Source organism: Manis pentadactyla, chromosome 9 (assembly GCF_030020395.1).
Source record: "Manis pentadactyla isolate mManPen7 chromosome 9, mManPen7.hap1, whole genome shotgun sequence".
In the NCBI taxonomy this organism is placed as follows: Eukaryota; Metazoa; Chordata; class Mammalia; order Pholidota; family Manidae; genus Manis; species Manis pentadactyla.
The window spans coordinates 99024194-99039313 of NC_080027.1; positions in this window are offsets into that span (position 1 = coordinate 99024194).

Genomic DNA, 15120 nt, shown 5'->3' on the forward strand with positions numbered 1-15120 from the left:
GTCATACATCCTGCGTACTCACATGTCACTGAACCCCAAGGACTCTGTACCGGGGTTAACATTTCCTGTCTGAGCAACAACTTCTAGACCTTGTGCTCCAACTAACCTGGGCTGCCACTTTTCTCCAACACTCCCCCCACCCTTGGCTGTCTGCCTCGGGGGCTCTGCTCTGCTACCTTGCCTCCAGTGTCCTCCCCTCCTACCTGTAACATTAAGATCCTACTCATTCTTTAAGTGGCTGCTCCCTGGGGCCTCTCTGACTGCCTCCACCCGCTGCAGCATCTCCTTTACTGCAGCACCCTTTGCTTTAGCATTTGCCTGTCTCTTGTTCACATGACACCTAACAATGTATTGTATTTGTCAACTTGTCTTTTTATATCTAATACACTGTAACTGCATATCTTGATATCTCCCATAGTGCCTTGTACTTAGAAGGTCTCTTAAATTTTTTTTAAAAATTACAGTTTCACCAAGGCATGGTAGACATTGGGAATGTCTTTCTAACATCTCTGTCCTCCTCCCCATTGTGCAGTCACCATCCGCATGAGTGGCATGGGCCTCACCCAGTTCATGGAGTGGCCCCTATGGTGTACACCAATCCCAATCCACTTGCCAGAGTGATAGGTTTTGGGGGTCCAATCAGAACGACGAGCAAGAGCCCCTCTTTCCCCACTAACTGTCAGGAAATTCCAAATGAGTTGTTCAGTTCCAGCTGAATCACTGTTCACCGGCGTTTTGCAACTGAAGGAAACCAGACTAAAAGGAAGATAGGGCAGAGACGGAGCCGGAGCCCTGATCAAACCACGTCAGAAGCTTGCCCTAACATTCAACTTTGCAGCTGTGTGAACCAGTAAATTCACATCCTGTTTTTATGTTCAACCCAAACACCCTAACCGGGGTATTAGGAACCCTGCACCATGGGTTCACACGTGAGCATGTACACAGACATGCACACACATGACCTGAATCTTGCTAGGGAGAGGGGAAAACACACACCTCCCATTCCTGGGGTATTTGCAACATCTGATTTTACAAAACTGCACACTTTAAAGACATGAAACTGATGTCTTGATGATTTGACTTCTGTACTAAAAATGATTTTGCAATTTCCAACTGAATTATTTTAAGACTCTGTCAGACACTCAAAACTGTTCATTGTAAATTTTTTTCCTTTTAAAAAACTAATATGTTGTTTGTGACCCCATAATAGTACTTAATTAAATCAGCTTATACCTTAATGTAAAGTTTGTATTTCCAACATTTTCCCTAGAAGAAGAAATGGGGTTCTAATAATTGGAAGGTGGTATTGGCTTTTTCTTGACTGGTTCCAGGCCTTGACCTTATTTATAACGTTAAGGTTTAAGATCTTCCAACCTGCTCGTTCACTTGCTCTCTTGGCAAGTGTCCCTGAGCCTCTTCTCTAGGTGCATGGCTCCTTGTGAGCTGCAACCACATCTTGGCCTTTTTCACGACCTGTGTCCGCCACATGCCGTGAGGAGTCTCAGAGCTTCCCTGGAGCTGGTGGACAACCCATGGAAATTTCCACAGCAGCTGCTCAGCCCCAGCTCCCCCACATGGGACCTGGCCTGCAAGTCCTACCGGCCCAAGGACACTGAGCCTGGCTCCAGGTCAGGCCCTGGGTCTATTTATGACTTTGTATCTCAGGGTTTGTGCCTTGGCACTTTTACTCAGGAAACCTCCTCCTCTCCTCACCAGTCAACACACATCCGTATCTGGAGAAGAGGAGAACAGTGGGTCAGATAAACAAACTCTTCCTCCATGGCCAGCCCATGGACCCAGTGTCTCCCTACCTTTGGCTCATTCTTGGTTTGGGACCTAAATCCTTTAATGGGAACAAAGGAAACTTCTGACACTCAGATAAAATATCTTCAAGACCACTGGTGAGCTTGTTAGTGAATTTGTTTCTCATACTCTTCCCCTCACTAGAGGAACTTGTCTGAACTTGTCTCCCTCACTCTCTCCACACATGCCCCTGAACACAGCTTACTGACAGGATTATTCAATGACCAACCCCAAGGCCTGCTGGAGCTGCTCAGGGAGCAGCTGAGCCCATGCAGACCAGGAGCACACGGTGCCCAAGGAGAGCTGAGCTTCCTGCTTCAATCTCAGCAGCTCCGCTTTCTCCTCCTGGACGGGGGACTAGGAGCCAAAGAATTTGGGAACAGAGCTGAACTCTTTCATTACACCAGGCCCTGTAGGTACAGGACATACCCTCTCTGGGCCTCTGTCCTAAGGTGTCAAATACCTGACCTACCTACTTCATTCTTAATTTTATTTATGATATTACTATTTTTTTTTTAGCAGTGGCTATGTTTATTACATAACTCAGATATCAGCTGAAGCCTGCCTAGATAAAATTGGTTCAAATGTCAATTCCATATCCAGTGGAAATCTGAAGTCCTCCCCCTAAATCTGGCCAGTTCCCAGGGGGCCAGGGCGGAAGAGGGGAGGAGGCTCCTGCCCGCAGTCACCTCTGGCCTGAGTCCCTGCAGCTGCTATCTTGCCATCTGTGCACCGTCCCTGTCCAGAGCTGTGCCAGCCCCTTCGGTGGGTGGAGGGGTTCTACACGACCCCCTCCAGTGAACCATTAGACACCCCTGTTTCTCCAGCGTTCTCTAGCCAACCCTCCTAGAGCCTTTTAACGGCTGATGGCCCCAAGGAGTGGTCCAGCTGAGTGGTTTTTCCCTCTTCTCATCTCTCCTCCTTAACTCTGTCTGTTTGCATTGCCTCCAGAATGCCCAACTCTTCTCACTGTAATATGTAGTCATTTATTTCTCTATCAATCCTTCTGCCAAACTCAGGGGTTCAAACACATCAAGGTGTGGAGCAGGAGCTTCTATTCAGCAAGAGCTACCTTTCTGATGAACCAGGCATTTGGACTGCAAAGGTTTTTTTTTCAGTCTACTAAAATCGCACTACAATTTCTAGTAAATTCTTGCCAAAATTCTTTCTTCAGGAAATGTGTGCTGAGGAATCAATGCAGATTATGGACAAAGTTATTTTGCACAAAAAAATGTTATCACTGCTTTACCTAAAATAGCAAAAAATTACACACAACCTGAAAGAGCAATAGGAGGATGGTTATGCAAATTATTAATCATGAATAGAATGAACAGCCTTTAAAACTGTTTTTAAAGACTTTAATGATATGAGAAGATACTTATGAAATACTGTCAATGAAAAAAATCAGGATGCAAATATCAAAGAACATATGCTCTCAGTGATGTGAAAAATATCAGCACAGGAAAAAGATGGAGATCTGCTAATGATAACAATAGTTACCTCCGGTGGCAGAATTATTGGTCCTTGATTCCATGTATGTGCTTGTCCTGCATTTTGCCACAATGAGCATGTATTGCTTCTACAAATAAGAAAAAAACAAACCAACAAACCTATTTTCTGGAAAAAAAAATAGGCTGGTAGAGCAGGGCAACCTGGTATGTATACAGGGCATCTTGATTTCACAAGGCATTGGACAAAGGCAACTGTGACTCAATTATTATAAATATAGATTGTTGACAATCACTGAATGACCATCCCCAATCTAGAGTTGCTCCCCATGAAGGTGTAAGCCCCTGTTCTGCTCAGTATTTTTACCTTTGTCTCAGGTAAACAACTAGAGCTGCACTGTCTAATATGGAACCCACTATCCGTGTGACTCTTTAGATTTAAATTAGAATTAAAAACAATTTAAAATCCAGCTCCCACTTGGACTAGACTCATTTCAAGTGTTCAGTGGCCACATGTGGACCCTAGTGGACGGCTTAGAGAGCATTTCCATCACCATAGAACATTTTATGGGAAAATGCTGACGTAGGGGCAATGTTTATCAGTTTCACAGAGGACACCAGGCTGGAAGAGTCAGTCTCCCAGATGATCACCACAGCCTGGCACCATGAGCCAGGTCTACCAGCTGAACTTGGACAAATGTGAGGACAGCATCCTCCATATGAGCTCCAAAATATAACTGCAGATATATAGCAGAACTGTGGGAGAAATTACTTTTGGTTGAAGACAAGCTCCTTATATATCATGGGGTAATGCAGCTCTTGAACTGAATTACTCAAGATTAGGATTCAGAACAAGAAAGTGATAGTTCTAAGCTACACTGGTCAAATCACACTGAGAGTTCAGTTTTTCCTTCCCTGGGGTTTTCAGAACTACAATTGGCTATAATAAAATTTATTAAACAGAAAAAATAATTTGCTTCACTAGGGACTGCTAATTGGTTGTAAGCAAAACACAACTGGCAACTAGGACAGAGTATTGGGGGGAAAAAAACAACACTTGTGAATAGCCCAGCTACTAGGTTTTAGTGGCTTTGTGCCTTGTTTACCAAACAATGAGTCATACAGCAATAAAAGTGGAGAGACCAGTGAGAAACTGTGTTCACATGGCACTGCTATAGAGGGGGTGGGGAGACTTACCCTTGAGCAAAAGCTGGAGGTGATCCAGTGATGTCTGAGGGTTTATAGCAATATCACCAGAGCTATGAAAAATAGCATTGTTACCAAAGTTCTTGCAGGAAAAATAATTTTGCTATTGTACATCCAAAATTTCTATCCCCTAACACTGTCTTAAAAAGAGTTCTTAGATAAGAAACTCTCTAAAAAAAATTCTTATGTTTTTTGATAATGTGTGATTTTCTAAAATGCAATTCATATTATAGTGGAATAATGGAATTGTGTTTAGTTTGACTGTTGTGTAAGTCAAGAGAAAAAGGAGTAGAATGGATAAAGGTCTAGAAACAATGGTGAACAGGATGTTAGAGCTGAAACTTTCTCCTGGGTGTGTTTGCACCCAGGAGAAAGGGGAGTGACTGGAAATGTTTCAGCTCAATACAAGGAAAGAGTTTCCAGCAGTTAGAGGTGACACAGAGGCTGCAGGAAGCAGTACAGATGGTGGGAAGGCTGGATTCCAGAGTCAGGTCAACCTGAGTTTGTATTCTGGTACTTTGTTGGGCAAGTTACTTAGCTTGCTCCCCTAAGCATAAGTTTCTTCAACCATAAAAGAAGAGACTAACTCTAAGCATTATTATAAGAATTTTATAAGTTAATACATGCCTAATGCTTGTCACAGCTCCTGGTACATGGCAAGCCCTCCATCATGTTATCTATTAGCTGTTAAGATTGCTCATGGTGATCAAGCTCCCTGCCTCCAGATACTAGCAGAGTCTGCACGATCGCGTAAGGGAGGAATCACTGGACAGATTTCTGCACTGGGTGAGGGTTAGGATGTGTTGTGCTGATACTAGTAATGTGGAAGCTAAAAGATAGGTGAGAAGATTCTGGGTCAAATCAGTTTGACAAATGCTGGAATAATCCACCTGACAGGTTTCTCTCTGATTTCTCTGAGCCTGTAATATACTACCTTGAATTTTAAACCTCCCATCATTCTTGGCCACTGAACCCTTTTTCATTGAACAACTTGAGGCAAGAGAGCTTTGAACACACTTTAGGAAAACATTGCATTAGATGACTTCTGAGATGGTTTCTGATGCTGACGTCTGAAAAAGTTGTGAATTTCAAATGTGGTAAAGTTTACAGCTACTGTTTATAGAGCACTGTGAGCCCCTGTTTAGACACCTAATGCCATATGATTCCCATAGCAACCCTAGACATCATCATCCCCTTTTTACAGTTGAGCAAAGACTCAGAGGTTAAGTAACTCATGCAAGGTCACAGAGCGTACATGTGGTGGAACTAGAAATAAAACATTGTGTGCCCCTTCAAAGCCCTGCTGTTAACCCAAGCCATATTTAGGTAAAAACTACTAATTTTTTTGTTTATCATTGGGTTGCCTGAATATGATGGTGAATATTTAGGGAAAAAAAAACCAATGTGGGGTTAGCATTATAGTAAAAAGGAAAGAACACAGTCCAGGAGCCAGGAGACTTGGGGCTTGAAGACTTGTCTTGCAAACATAGATCTTTTGGACCACTGGCTATAGGAAGTGAGGAGATTATCCATGTTAAATGACCACGAGGCTTTTCCCATTGCTAGAGATGTCCAGGAATGATGAATAATGAGGCCCTGGTTTCAGAAACTTCACACATGCCCTTTACCTCCAGCTTAAAGGGGAGGTGGAATTCCTTTGCTCGCTCTCTCGCCCTATCACTCCCCTGCACGGTGAATGGCAGCTACTTAACAGTGAGGAGTTAGGGTGCCCTTTCCTTGCAGGCAATGGTAGTAAGCACTAACACTTACAGGTTAAGCCTGAGAACCTGGAGAGCAGGCTTCTTAGCTCAGCTGAGACATCAGCATGGCATCAGGATTCACCCATTGAACATGTCAGCTGCTGCTGTGCGTCAATCTCTGGCCTGGGCCTTTTCAGCTCACCATCTGGGGCCCTCAGGGGCCTGAACCTTGTACAGGTGAGGACCTGGGTTTATCCTCTTTGCTTCTCCAGCACCACCAGCTACAGTGGCTACAGCGCCCTCAGGAATTCAGTGCTGCAGGTTCAACCGTGAAAACCTGGGCTTGAGGGTCCCACGGTGGTTCCAGGCGGAATCTGCTGCCCTCGCGTGGCCATCCTGGCTGGGAGCTAACAGAAGGGGACATTCCAGGCAAATGGAGCGGCCAGGAGGGGAAGTGGTTGAAGGACTGTTGAACTGAAAGCCCCAGATGCAAGCAGAAGCCTCCAAGGGGCAGCGGCTCTCCAGCTTTTTGGTCTCGGGCTGCCTTGACATTCATAGCAATTACCGAGGCCCCCAAATGTCTTTTGTTATTTGGGGGAATTCTATCCTATTTAGAAATTACAGCTGAGAATTTTTGAGAAATATTGATGTATCAATTTCCTTTAATAAATATTTTATGTTAATATAATAACATATATTAGTGAAAATAACTATTTTGCATAAAAAAAAGAAACCTTAATGAAGAGTAGCATCTACTTATCTTCCATAGCTTAATAGAAGACAGCTGGATCCTCCTATCTTTTGCATCCAATCCCTTGTGATGTGTCATGCAGCTTGTAGAGAACCGCAGTGCACACTCCTACAAGGAGAATGTGAAGGATATTCTACTATTACTATGAAATAGTTTTGACTTTGTGGGTCTCGGGACCCACTCTGAGAACTAACCCTGATTCAAGGTCCTCCTCCATCAGCTCAAAGGCCCGCGGCAGGGGGAGCCAGGAAGGAGTTGCCTGGTGGAGAAAGAACTCTGATGGTCCCGCCCCCCTTAGCCCCGAAGCACAGGCCTCTGGGCTGAGTGGCACACTGGGTGGCCTTTGCTCCAAGTGGAAAATTCTGCAGAAATAGATGGTAGTGCCTTCACGTTTTTTTCTTTTATCTTTAGAACAGTTGGACTGATAGGAGACAGAAAATTTGGGGAAGAATGTTGGCTGACTCTGTTTCCCCATCAGGGACAAGATTTTTCAAAATCTCTCCATGCTGAGGGAGAAAGCAGTGAGAGCAACAAAATCAGGTGCTGGTGTGGGTCTTTAGGAAGAGCCCAGGCCCTGTGACCCACCACCCATTCTCCATCATCAGGCTTCCCTTGAAGGATGGGAGAGAACCCCAGCTGACAGAGGGGACCTGCCTCCTCCTGCCTGAGAGCCCAGGGTGCACAGGCGCTCAGCGGTCTTTGTCCTTCCATGGCATGGACACTCAAGAGGCAAGATGGCTACAGGGAGGTACAGGTAGAAGGACCCAAGATTCCTCTGAGTTTCCTGTGGTCCTAGAAAGCCGCCTGCCTGTGGTCCCTACCTGTAACCTAAGATGGACACAGGAGCCAGCAGAGGGGCACAGAGGGAGAAACTGAGAAGGTCCCATCTCTGGGACAAGGCTTTGTGTTGTGCATCTCAAGGCCAGAGATTATCTCAGTCAAAATCAAAGCAGGCTAAAAGTGAGCAATTCAAAAACAGTCCGTTTACATCAAAAAGAATAAAATACTTAGGAATAAACTTAACCTAGGAGGCAAAAGACTTCTACACTGAAATCTACAAAACACTGCTGAAATAAAGAAGACACAAATAAATGGAAAAACACCCATGTTCGTGAGCTGTAAGACCTAATGCTGATGTCAGTACTGCCAGAGTGATCTACAGAATCAATGCAATTCCCATCAAAACCTCAATGGCATTTTTTGCAGAAGTAGAAAAACCATCCTGAAGTTCATATGGTATTTCAAGGGACCCCAAATAGTCAAGACAATCTTGAAAAAGAAAGGAGTTGGAGGCCTCAGACTTCCTGACTTCAACACTCACTATAAAGCTATAATAATCAAAACAGTATGGTATAGACATAAAGACAGATCAGTGGAATAGAATAGTGAGCCCAGAAATAAACCCTTGTGTACATGGTTGAATGATCTTTGACAAGGGTGTCAAGACCACTCAATGGGGAAAAGACAGACTTTTCAACAAATGGTAGTGGGAAAATTGGATGTCCATATGCAAAAAAATGAAGTTGGACACTAACCTTATACCATATACAAAAGTTAACTCAAAATGGATTACATAAGACCCCAAATATAAAACTCCTAGAAGAAAACATAGGAGAAAAGCTTCATGACATTGGACTTGGCAATTATTTATTGGATATGACACCAATGCACAGGTAATAAAAGCAAAAATAAAAATAGACAAATAGGACTTCATCATACTTAGAAAGTTCTGTGCATCATAGGAAACAATCAACAGAATGAAAGGGCAACCTACAGAATAGGAGAAAAGATATGCAATCATATATTTGCTAAGAAGCTGATAGCCAGAATATGCAAGGAACTCCTATGACTCAACAACAAAAGAACAAATAATCCAATGAAAAAATGGGCAAAAGCCTTGAACAAACATTTACCTAAAGAACATAGATATACAAATGGCTTACAAGCACATGAAAAGATGTTCAACATCACTAGTCATTAGACAAAGGCAGAAAGATACCACCTCACACCCATTAGGATGGCCACAATCAAAGATAGAAAACAGCAAGTGTTGGTGAGGAAGTGGGAGAAATTAGAACCCTCGTGCAATGTTGGTGGGAATGTAAAATGGTGTAGCCACTGTGGAAATAGTATGCAGTTTCCTCAAAAAATAGATAAACAAAGATGGAATTACCATAGGACCAGCAGTCCCACTCCTGGTATATATCCACAAGACCTGAAGGCAGGAACTTGAGGAAATATTTGCACACCCATGTTCATTGCACTATTATTCACAATAGAAAAGAGGTGGAAGCAATCCAAGTGTCCACCACCGACAGATGAATAGCTAAGGAAATGCGGTATATACACACAGAGGAATATATTCAGCCTGAAAAAGGAAATTATGACCTGTGCTGAAACATGGATGAACCTTGAGGACATTAAGGGAAATGAGCCAGACACAAAAAGGCATATACTGTGATTCCATTTACATGCGGTATTTGTCAAAATCAAAGAAATGGGGCGGGGGTGTGGGTGTGGGGGTTTAGTATGGTGGTTGCCAGGGGCTGGACGGGGAGAGGATGGGATTGTTCAGTGGGTACAGTTGCAGTGTTGAAGATGAAAGTTCTGGAGACAGGACCTACCACAGTGTGAATATGCTTGGAACTACTGGACTGTACACTTAGAAACGATTAAGATGATAGATTTTATTACTTTTTTAACCACAATTAAAAAGCCATCAAGGCAGACAGGTGCTAGTAAAGGACCACATGTGCCTCCCCACACTTCAGTCCTGCTCCAGGGAGAAGAATTTGACACATCAAACTGAGTTCACCAGTTTATTTTCTAACAGGCAAAATGGGGCTTAGGTTACAGAAAAAGTAAGACAGCTATTGTAGCAGTCACAGTTAGGTGTTCATCTAGAGACTTCTGTGCCCGCTAACAGAACTCAGATCCTTTTTCAGGTATCCAGCCCTCCCCTATGACTCAGGGTTACACTCTGACCGGCCTCAGCTGGCCACGTCAATCCCACACGCAGGGCTGGTGATTGGTTTAGGCGTGGGGCTGTGACACCATTCTGGCTGAAGAGATTCAGGGAGCAATCTGCCTGGGAACTTCTGAGCAGGATTTTCATTGAACTTAAAAAAATGACACAGTAAGGTTCATCCTCTCATCTCCTTTCCTCCTTCCCCTCTCCTCTCAGCACCTGGCTCCGTGCAGGTATAAATACCTGAGAGGAACATGGAGAGAATGAAACAGTCATCAGTGATTTCACTGAATTGTTGAATAAACCACAAACCTAGCATGGTGGTACTCCATGCCCTGAGGTGTAAGATAAAGGACTTCTGACTGAGCCAATCGGAGCCTAGATTAAGACAAGACCTACTCCAATTTAACCAGTGTTACCCTCTACTAAGGCCTCCAGGTATTTGCAGCCACAGCACCCTGATTGCCTTACGTATTTTTTCACACCAGGACACATGGCCTAAGATGAACCATCTCCTGGCTCATGGTCATCCTGGTGTCTTTCCACACCCTCCCTGCCTGATTTTAACTCCAAGATGAGAGTCCACCTTCATCCCTGTGCTGTCACTGTTCACCTCCCAGGCCAATTTCCACCTTCTTTGGAGACATAAGTTTGTGGTTCACAGTATCCCTCATGACCTCATTTTCTCAATTTACTTTGGTAACTTCAATCTCTATGCTGGTGAACCAGAAGACACACCATAACCACATACTTCCTTATGTTCTTTAGATGGACATATGGCTGCTTGAAGATATTTCCCAGTCTCCCTTTACCAACTTGTGTGCAATTTTGGGAAGTATCCTTAAGAGAGGGAAGTGCATCCCTCTCTATCCTTTCATGTTAGATGTAGTGTGGAATTGATGGCTAGAGCTTGGCAGCCAACTTGGGCCATGAGGTAAACCCACATACTGAGGACATCAAAACAAGATGGGAACAAGTAGTGATTCTACAACATTTTGCTACGCTGATGGACAGTGACTGTAAAGGGGTACATAGAGGGGACCTGGTATAGGGGAGAGCCTAGTAAACAAAATATTCGTCATGTAAGTGTAGATTAATGATAAAAAAAAAAAGCAGTTCCTGTGGGGTGACCTTCAATGAGTTCTACACAATGATATAAAGGGCATATAAAAGTGTAGGCAAAGGGTCTGTTTGTGTTTATACAGAGGATCAAAGCCTAATTTGGCTACCCTGAAAATGAACTAAGATACGATATGAAAAAGAACTTCCAACATCAGCACTCTTGGGAAGACTCCTGCCAGAAGATGATCATCAAAAAACCCCCCAACAAAGATCCACGCACTGCTACAGGTGTAGATGCACTCATCCCACCAGTTCCTGGACTTGCCATGGGAATGAAGAAGGAGATATCTAAGCTGGCCTGTGCATACAGTAAAACAACAAATTTGACTGGATCTATACTGTTGGAACTCAACCAAGAACTAGGAGAAGTGCAAATTGTAGCACTCCAAAATCTTACAACTACAGACTACTGTTAAAAGAACGTATGGGATGTGAATAGTCCCCAGGAATGGGTTGTTTTAATTTGTCTGATTTCTGTCAGACTGTTCAAGTTCAGTTGGACAATATCCACCATATCATAGATAAGTTTTCACAAATGCCTAAGGTGCCTAACTGGTTTTCTTGGTTTCACTGGAGATGGCTGGTAATTACAGGTATGCTTTGGTTACGTAACTGTACTCCTATTATGTTAATGTGTGTGCACAATTTAATTAGTAGTTTAAAACCTATACATGCTGAAGTAACTCTACAAGAAGATATGTCAAAGAAATAATCAATCTTCCCATGTTTTCTTCTGCCTGCTACTTCTATAGCTTTTCTTCTTCCTTCCTAATTACGACCCTTAAATAGAATTCGTGCCTCATATCGAATTTACTGAGTATCATAATTCTTCCAAGTGGTAAAGACACCTCAAGACAAATGCTGGGCATAGAAGCCACAGGGCATAAATATGCAAAGAAGTAAAAAGCTAACCTTTTCAAAGAATATTGCTTCTCTCTCACTTACGAACTTTACATTTCCCTGTATGGCTCTGGAAGATGACTGGTTAGCCAGAGACGGGTAAGATTCCTCAAGGGAGGAACAACCTAAGACAGGCACAGTCGCAGGGGGGTCATCAGGTCAGAAATTGGGGATCAACAGAGGTGAGGCTTAGAACCCCCCCCCCCCGTTGAGAGAAATCTTCTGCATACGTGGATGTTTTATTGCCCTTGTCTAGCTTGGATTAACACATAGTCTACAGGCACACACCTGATCATCTACATTTGCTCTCTTACAACACTAAACTATGTTTTCTGCCTTTATCTTGTATCTACCTACCACTTCAGCATTTTATTAAAAATAATAATAAAGAAATGTGGTATCCACATATAAATCAAGTATAAAAATCAAATGAGTATTCATATTTGAACTGTTTATAGTTCATAATGCATGAGCAAAACCGAAAGCTTCTGTGATGACTGCCCTTGTAATGTTCACCATGTAACTTATTCACTATGTAAGAATTTGTTCTCCATGTAAGAACTTGTTCGTTATGCTTCAGAAGATTGGAGACTGATGAAAATTAGGCTTGGGATGGATTAATGATTGTGCATTGAGCATTGACCCCCCTATACAGAATTTTATTGTTGTTAACAACCATTTGATCAATAAATATGAGAGATGCCCTCACAAAAAAAAAAAAAATACACACTTCCAATTGTAAAATAAATAAGTAACCGGGATGTAATGTATAGCATAAGGAATATAGTCAAAGTATTGTAACAACTTGGTATGGTGATAGCTGGTACCTAGAATTGTCATGTATATAAATGTTGAATCACTGTGTTGTACACCTGAAACTAATGTAATACTGTGTGTCAACTACCCTACAATAAAAAATAATTATCTAAAAAAAAACAAAAAAACAAAAAACAAGATGGGAGCCTGGCCATGAAACCATGAGCTATCATGTCCTTCCTGAGCTGCCTGTGTGCGGGAGAACAATACCACCTTGGTTAAATCACTGCTTACGTTATGGACAGTTAAGCCTAATCCTATTCTCAGGGAGTTAGGACTTCCTTCAGGTCACACAGTAATGGACAAAGCCAGGATCTGAAAGCTGGCAGTGTTGCTCCACAGGACAGGCAGGGAGGTGGTTTGCCCTGTCTCGAGGTCCTCACAGAGGCACACAGTGGAAGGGACTGCAGTCATGAGCTGCAGGGCGCAACACAGAGAGTGAACCTGTGATGGAGGAAGTGAAGGCGGCAGGAGGCGGCACAGCTCAGGAGTGGACGTGCTTCGCTGTGCCCGCATTCTCCTTCCCACGGAGTGCAGAGGGCACTTCAAAGAGGGAGAGAAAAGCTAGAGCTTGGGTTAGACTCGTTATACCAGATTTCACTCCAGGACTATCATTTTATCCAATGGATACATGTGTTGACTCCTACAGCAATTCCATGCTATTATAATTTTGTAGCTTTATACTACTTTAGGAGATCTGGCATAATTTCAGATTCACATGTCTCTGCAACTAGAGTTCCAGGAATGGGCCCTCCCCTGGAGGAGCCCCACTTTCTCTCTTCACCACCGAATGCCTCTGCTTCTGCCACGTGGTGAGGTGCTGGCATGGGACAGCATTCATACCTATGGAACAGAAGAGAGGGCCCTGCAGCCCATCCACCTGCTAATGGGAACTTGGTGTACCGCTGGAGTTGTACAAACTCAAAGGAAAGGAGGGGAGGCTCGATAGACAAGCTGGGACCACACCTTACAGATGCAGAAAAACAAAATTGGGTCCAGAATAAATATGATACATAAGGATAAATATCAAATGGATTAAAAATCTTAATCTGAAAATAAATATTTAAGCTTGCAGAAAACCTTTAGGGTACAGAAGTCTCTTAACTGGGATAGAGAAGGCAAAGGCATAAACCGTGAAGGTAAAGATTGATACGTTAACATGTGAAATTTGCTCTGGCAAAGCAAAAGACTGCTAAGGGGGAGGGCGGACAAGCCCCAGCCTGGGAAGGATATCTGAAATGCCCATAATTGACCAAAGGTTAGCATCTCTCCAGGATGTATATTTTAAGAGACCTACATATCCATAAGGAAAACGCAAATTAGCCAAATGTAAAACAGGCAAAGGATATGAACAGACAAGGAAACCAGCAGGGCCAAAACATGTGCAACGATGCTTAACCTCAGTGCAAACTGAAACCTAAAGGAGGTAACACATGCCCACTCAGCAAAAACGAAGAATCTGGTAATATCAAGATGAGTTCTTCCATAGCTAGAGAGGAGAAATCAATGCCTGGCTGTAAAGCTTCAAAGGACAGGCTGACTCTCTCCCAGGGGCTAATGCAGCTGGGGACTTCAAGTTGATGCCAGTGCTCACCGTCCACTCCAAAATCCCAGGGTCTTTAAGAATTATGCTAAATCCACCCTGCCTGTACTCTGTACATGGAACAACAAAGCCTGGATGACAGAGCACATTTGTTTACAACATGGTTTGCTGAATATCTTAAGGCCATTGTTGAGACCTACTGCTCAGAAGAACAGTCATCAAGAGTGAGGCAAGACCTTTGGCAGCAAAAAGATATGACTCATTGGAAGCTCATGTGAAGGTTAGCATTTTTTAGCAGTGTTTTTTGATGAAGGTATGTACACTGTTTTCTAGACATAATGGTACTGCACACTTAATGGACTACAGTATAGCATAAATATAACTTTTGTATGCACTGGGAAACCAAAAAATGCATGACTCGCTTTGTGATACTCACTTTATTGCAGTGGTCTGGACCCAAGCCTGTAGTATCTCTAAGGTGTGCCCGTATGGAAAAAGTGTTAAGAATTGGTGGCTGGTTATGGGGGTTGTACACATTTGCATACCAGTTCTCTGTCCTGTGCGCCACATTTGGATTTTCTATTTTCTTGTTCTCGTCTTCCCTCCTCTACTGTGCTGGGTGCCTGGTCTCCCAGCCACCCAGGGACCAAGCTTGTGGAGGCAGTTTCCTCCAGGCCTTGGTCTCCTCCTGTCCGCTGTTCCCAGCCTTCACAGGCAGTCTTCCGCGCCATCCCTCTTTCCTTCCCTCACCATCACCACTTTAATACAGGGCTTCACTGCTGCCTGAATGGCTTCCTCCCCCAGCACCCTGGTCAGGCCTTTGATGAAGACCTCTTCAAACCTAACAAATCAAAACACTTAGC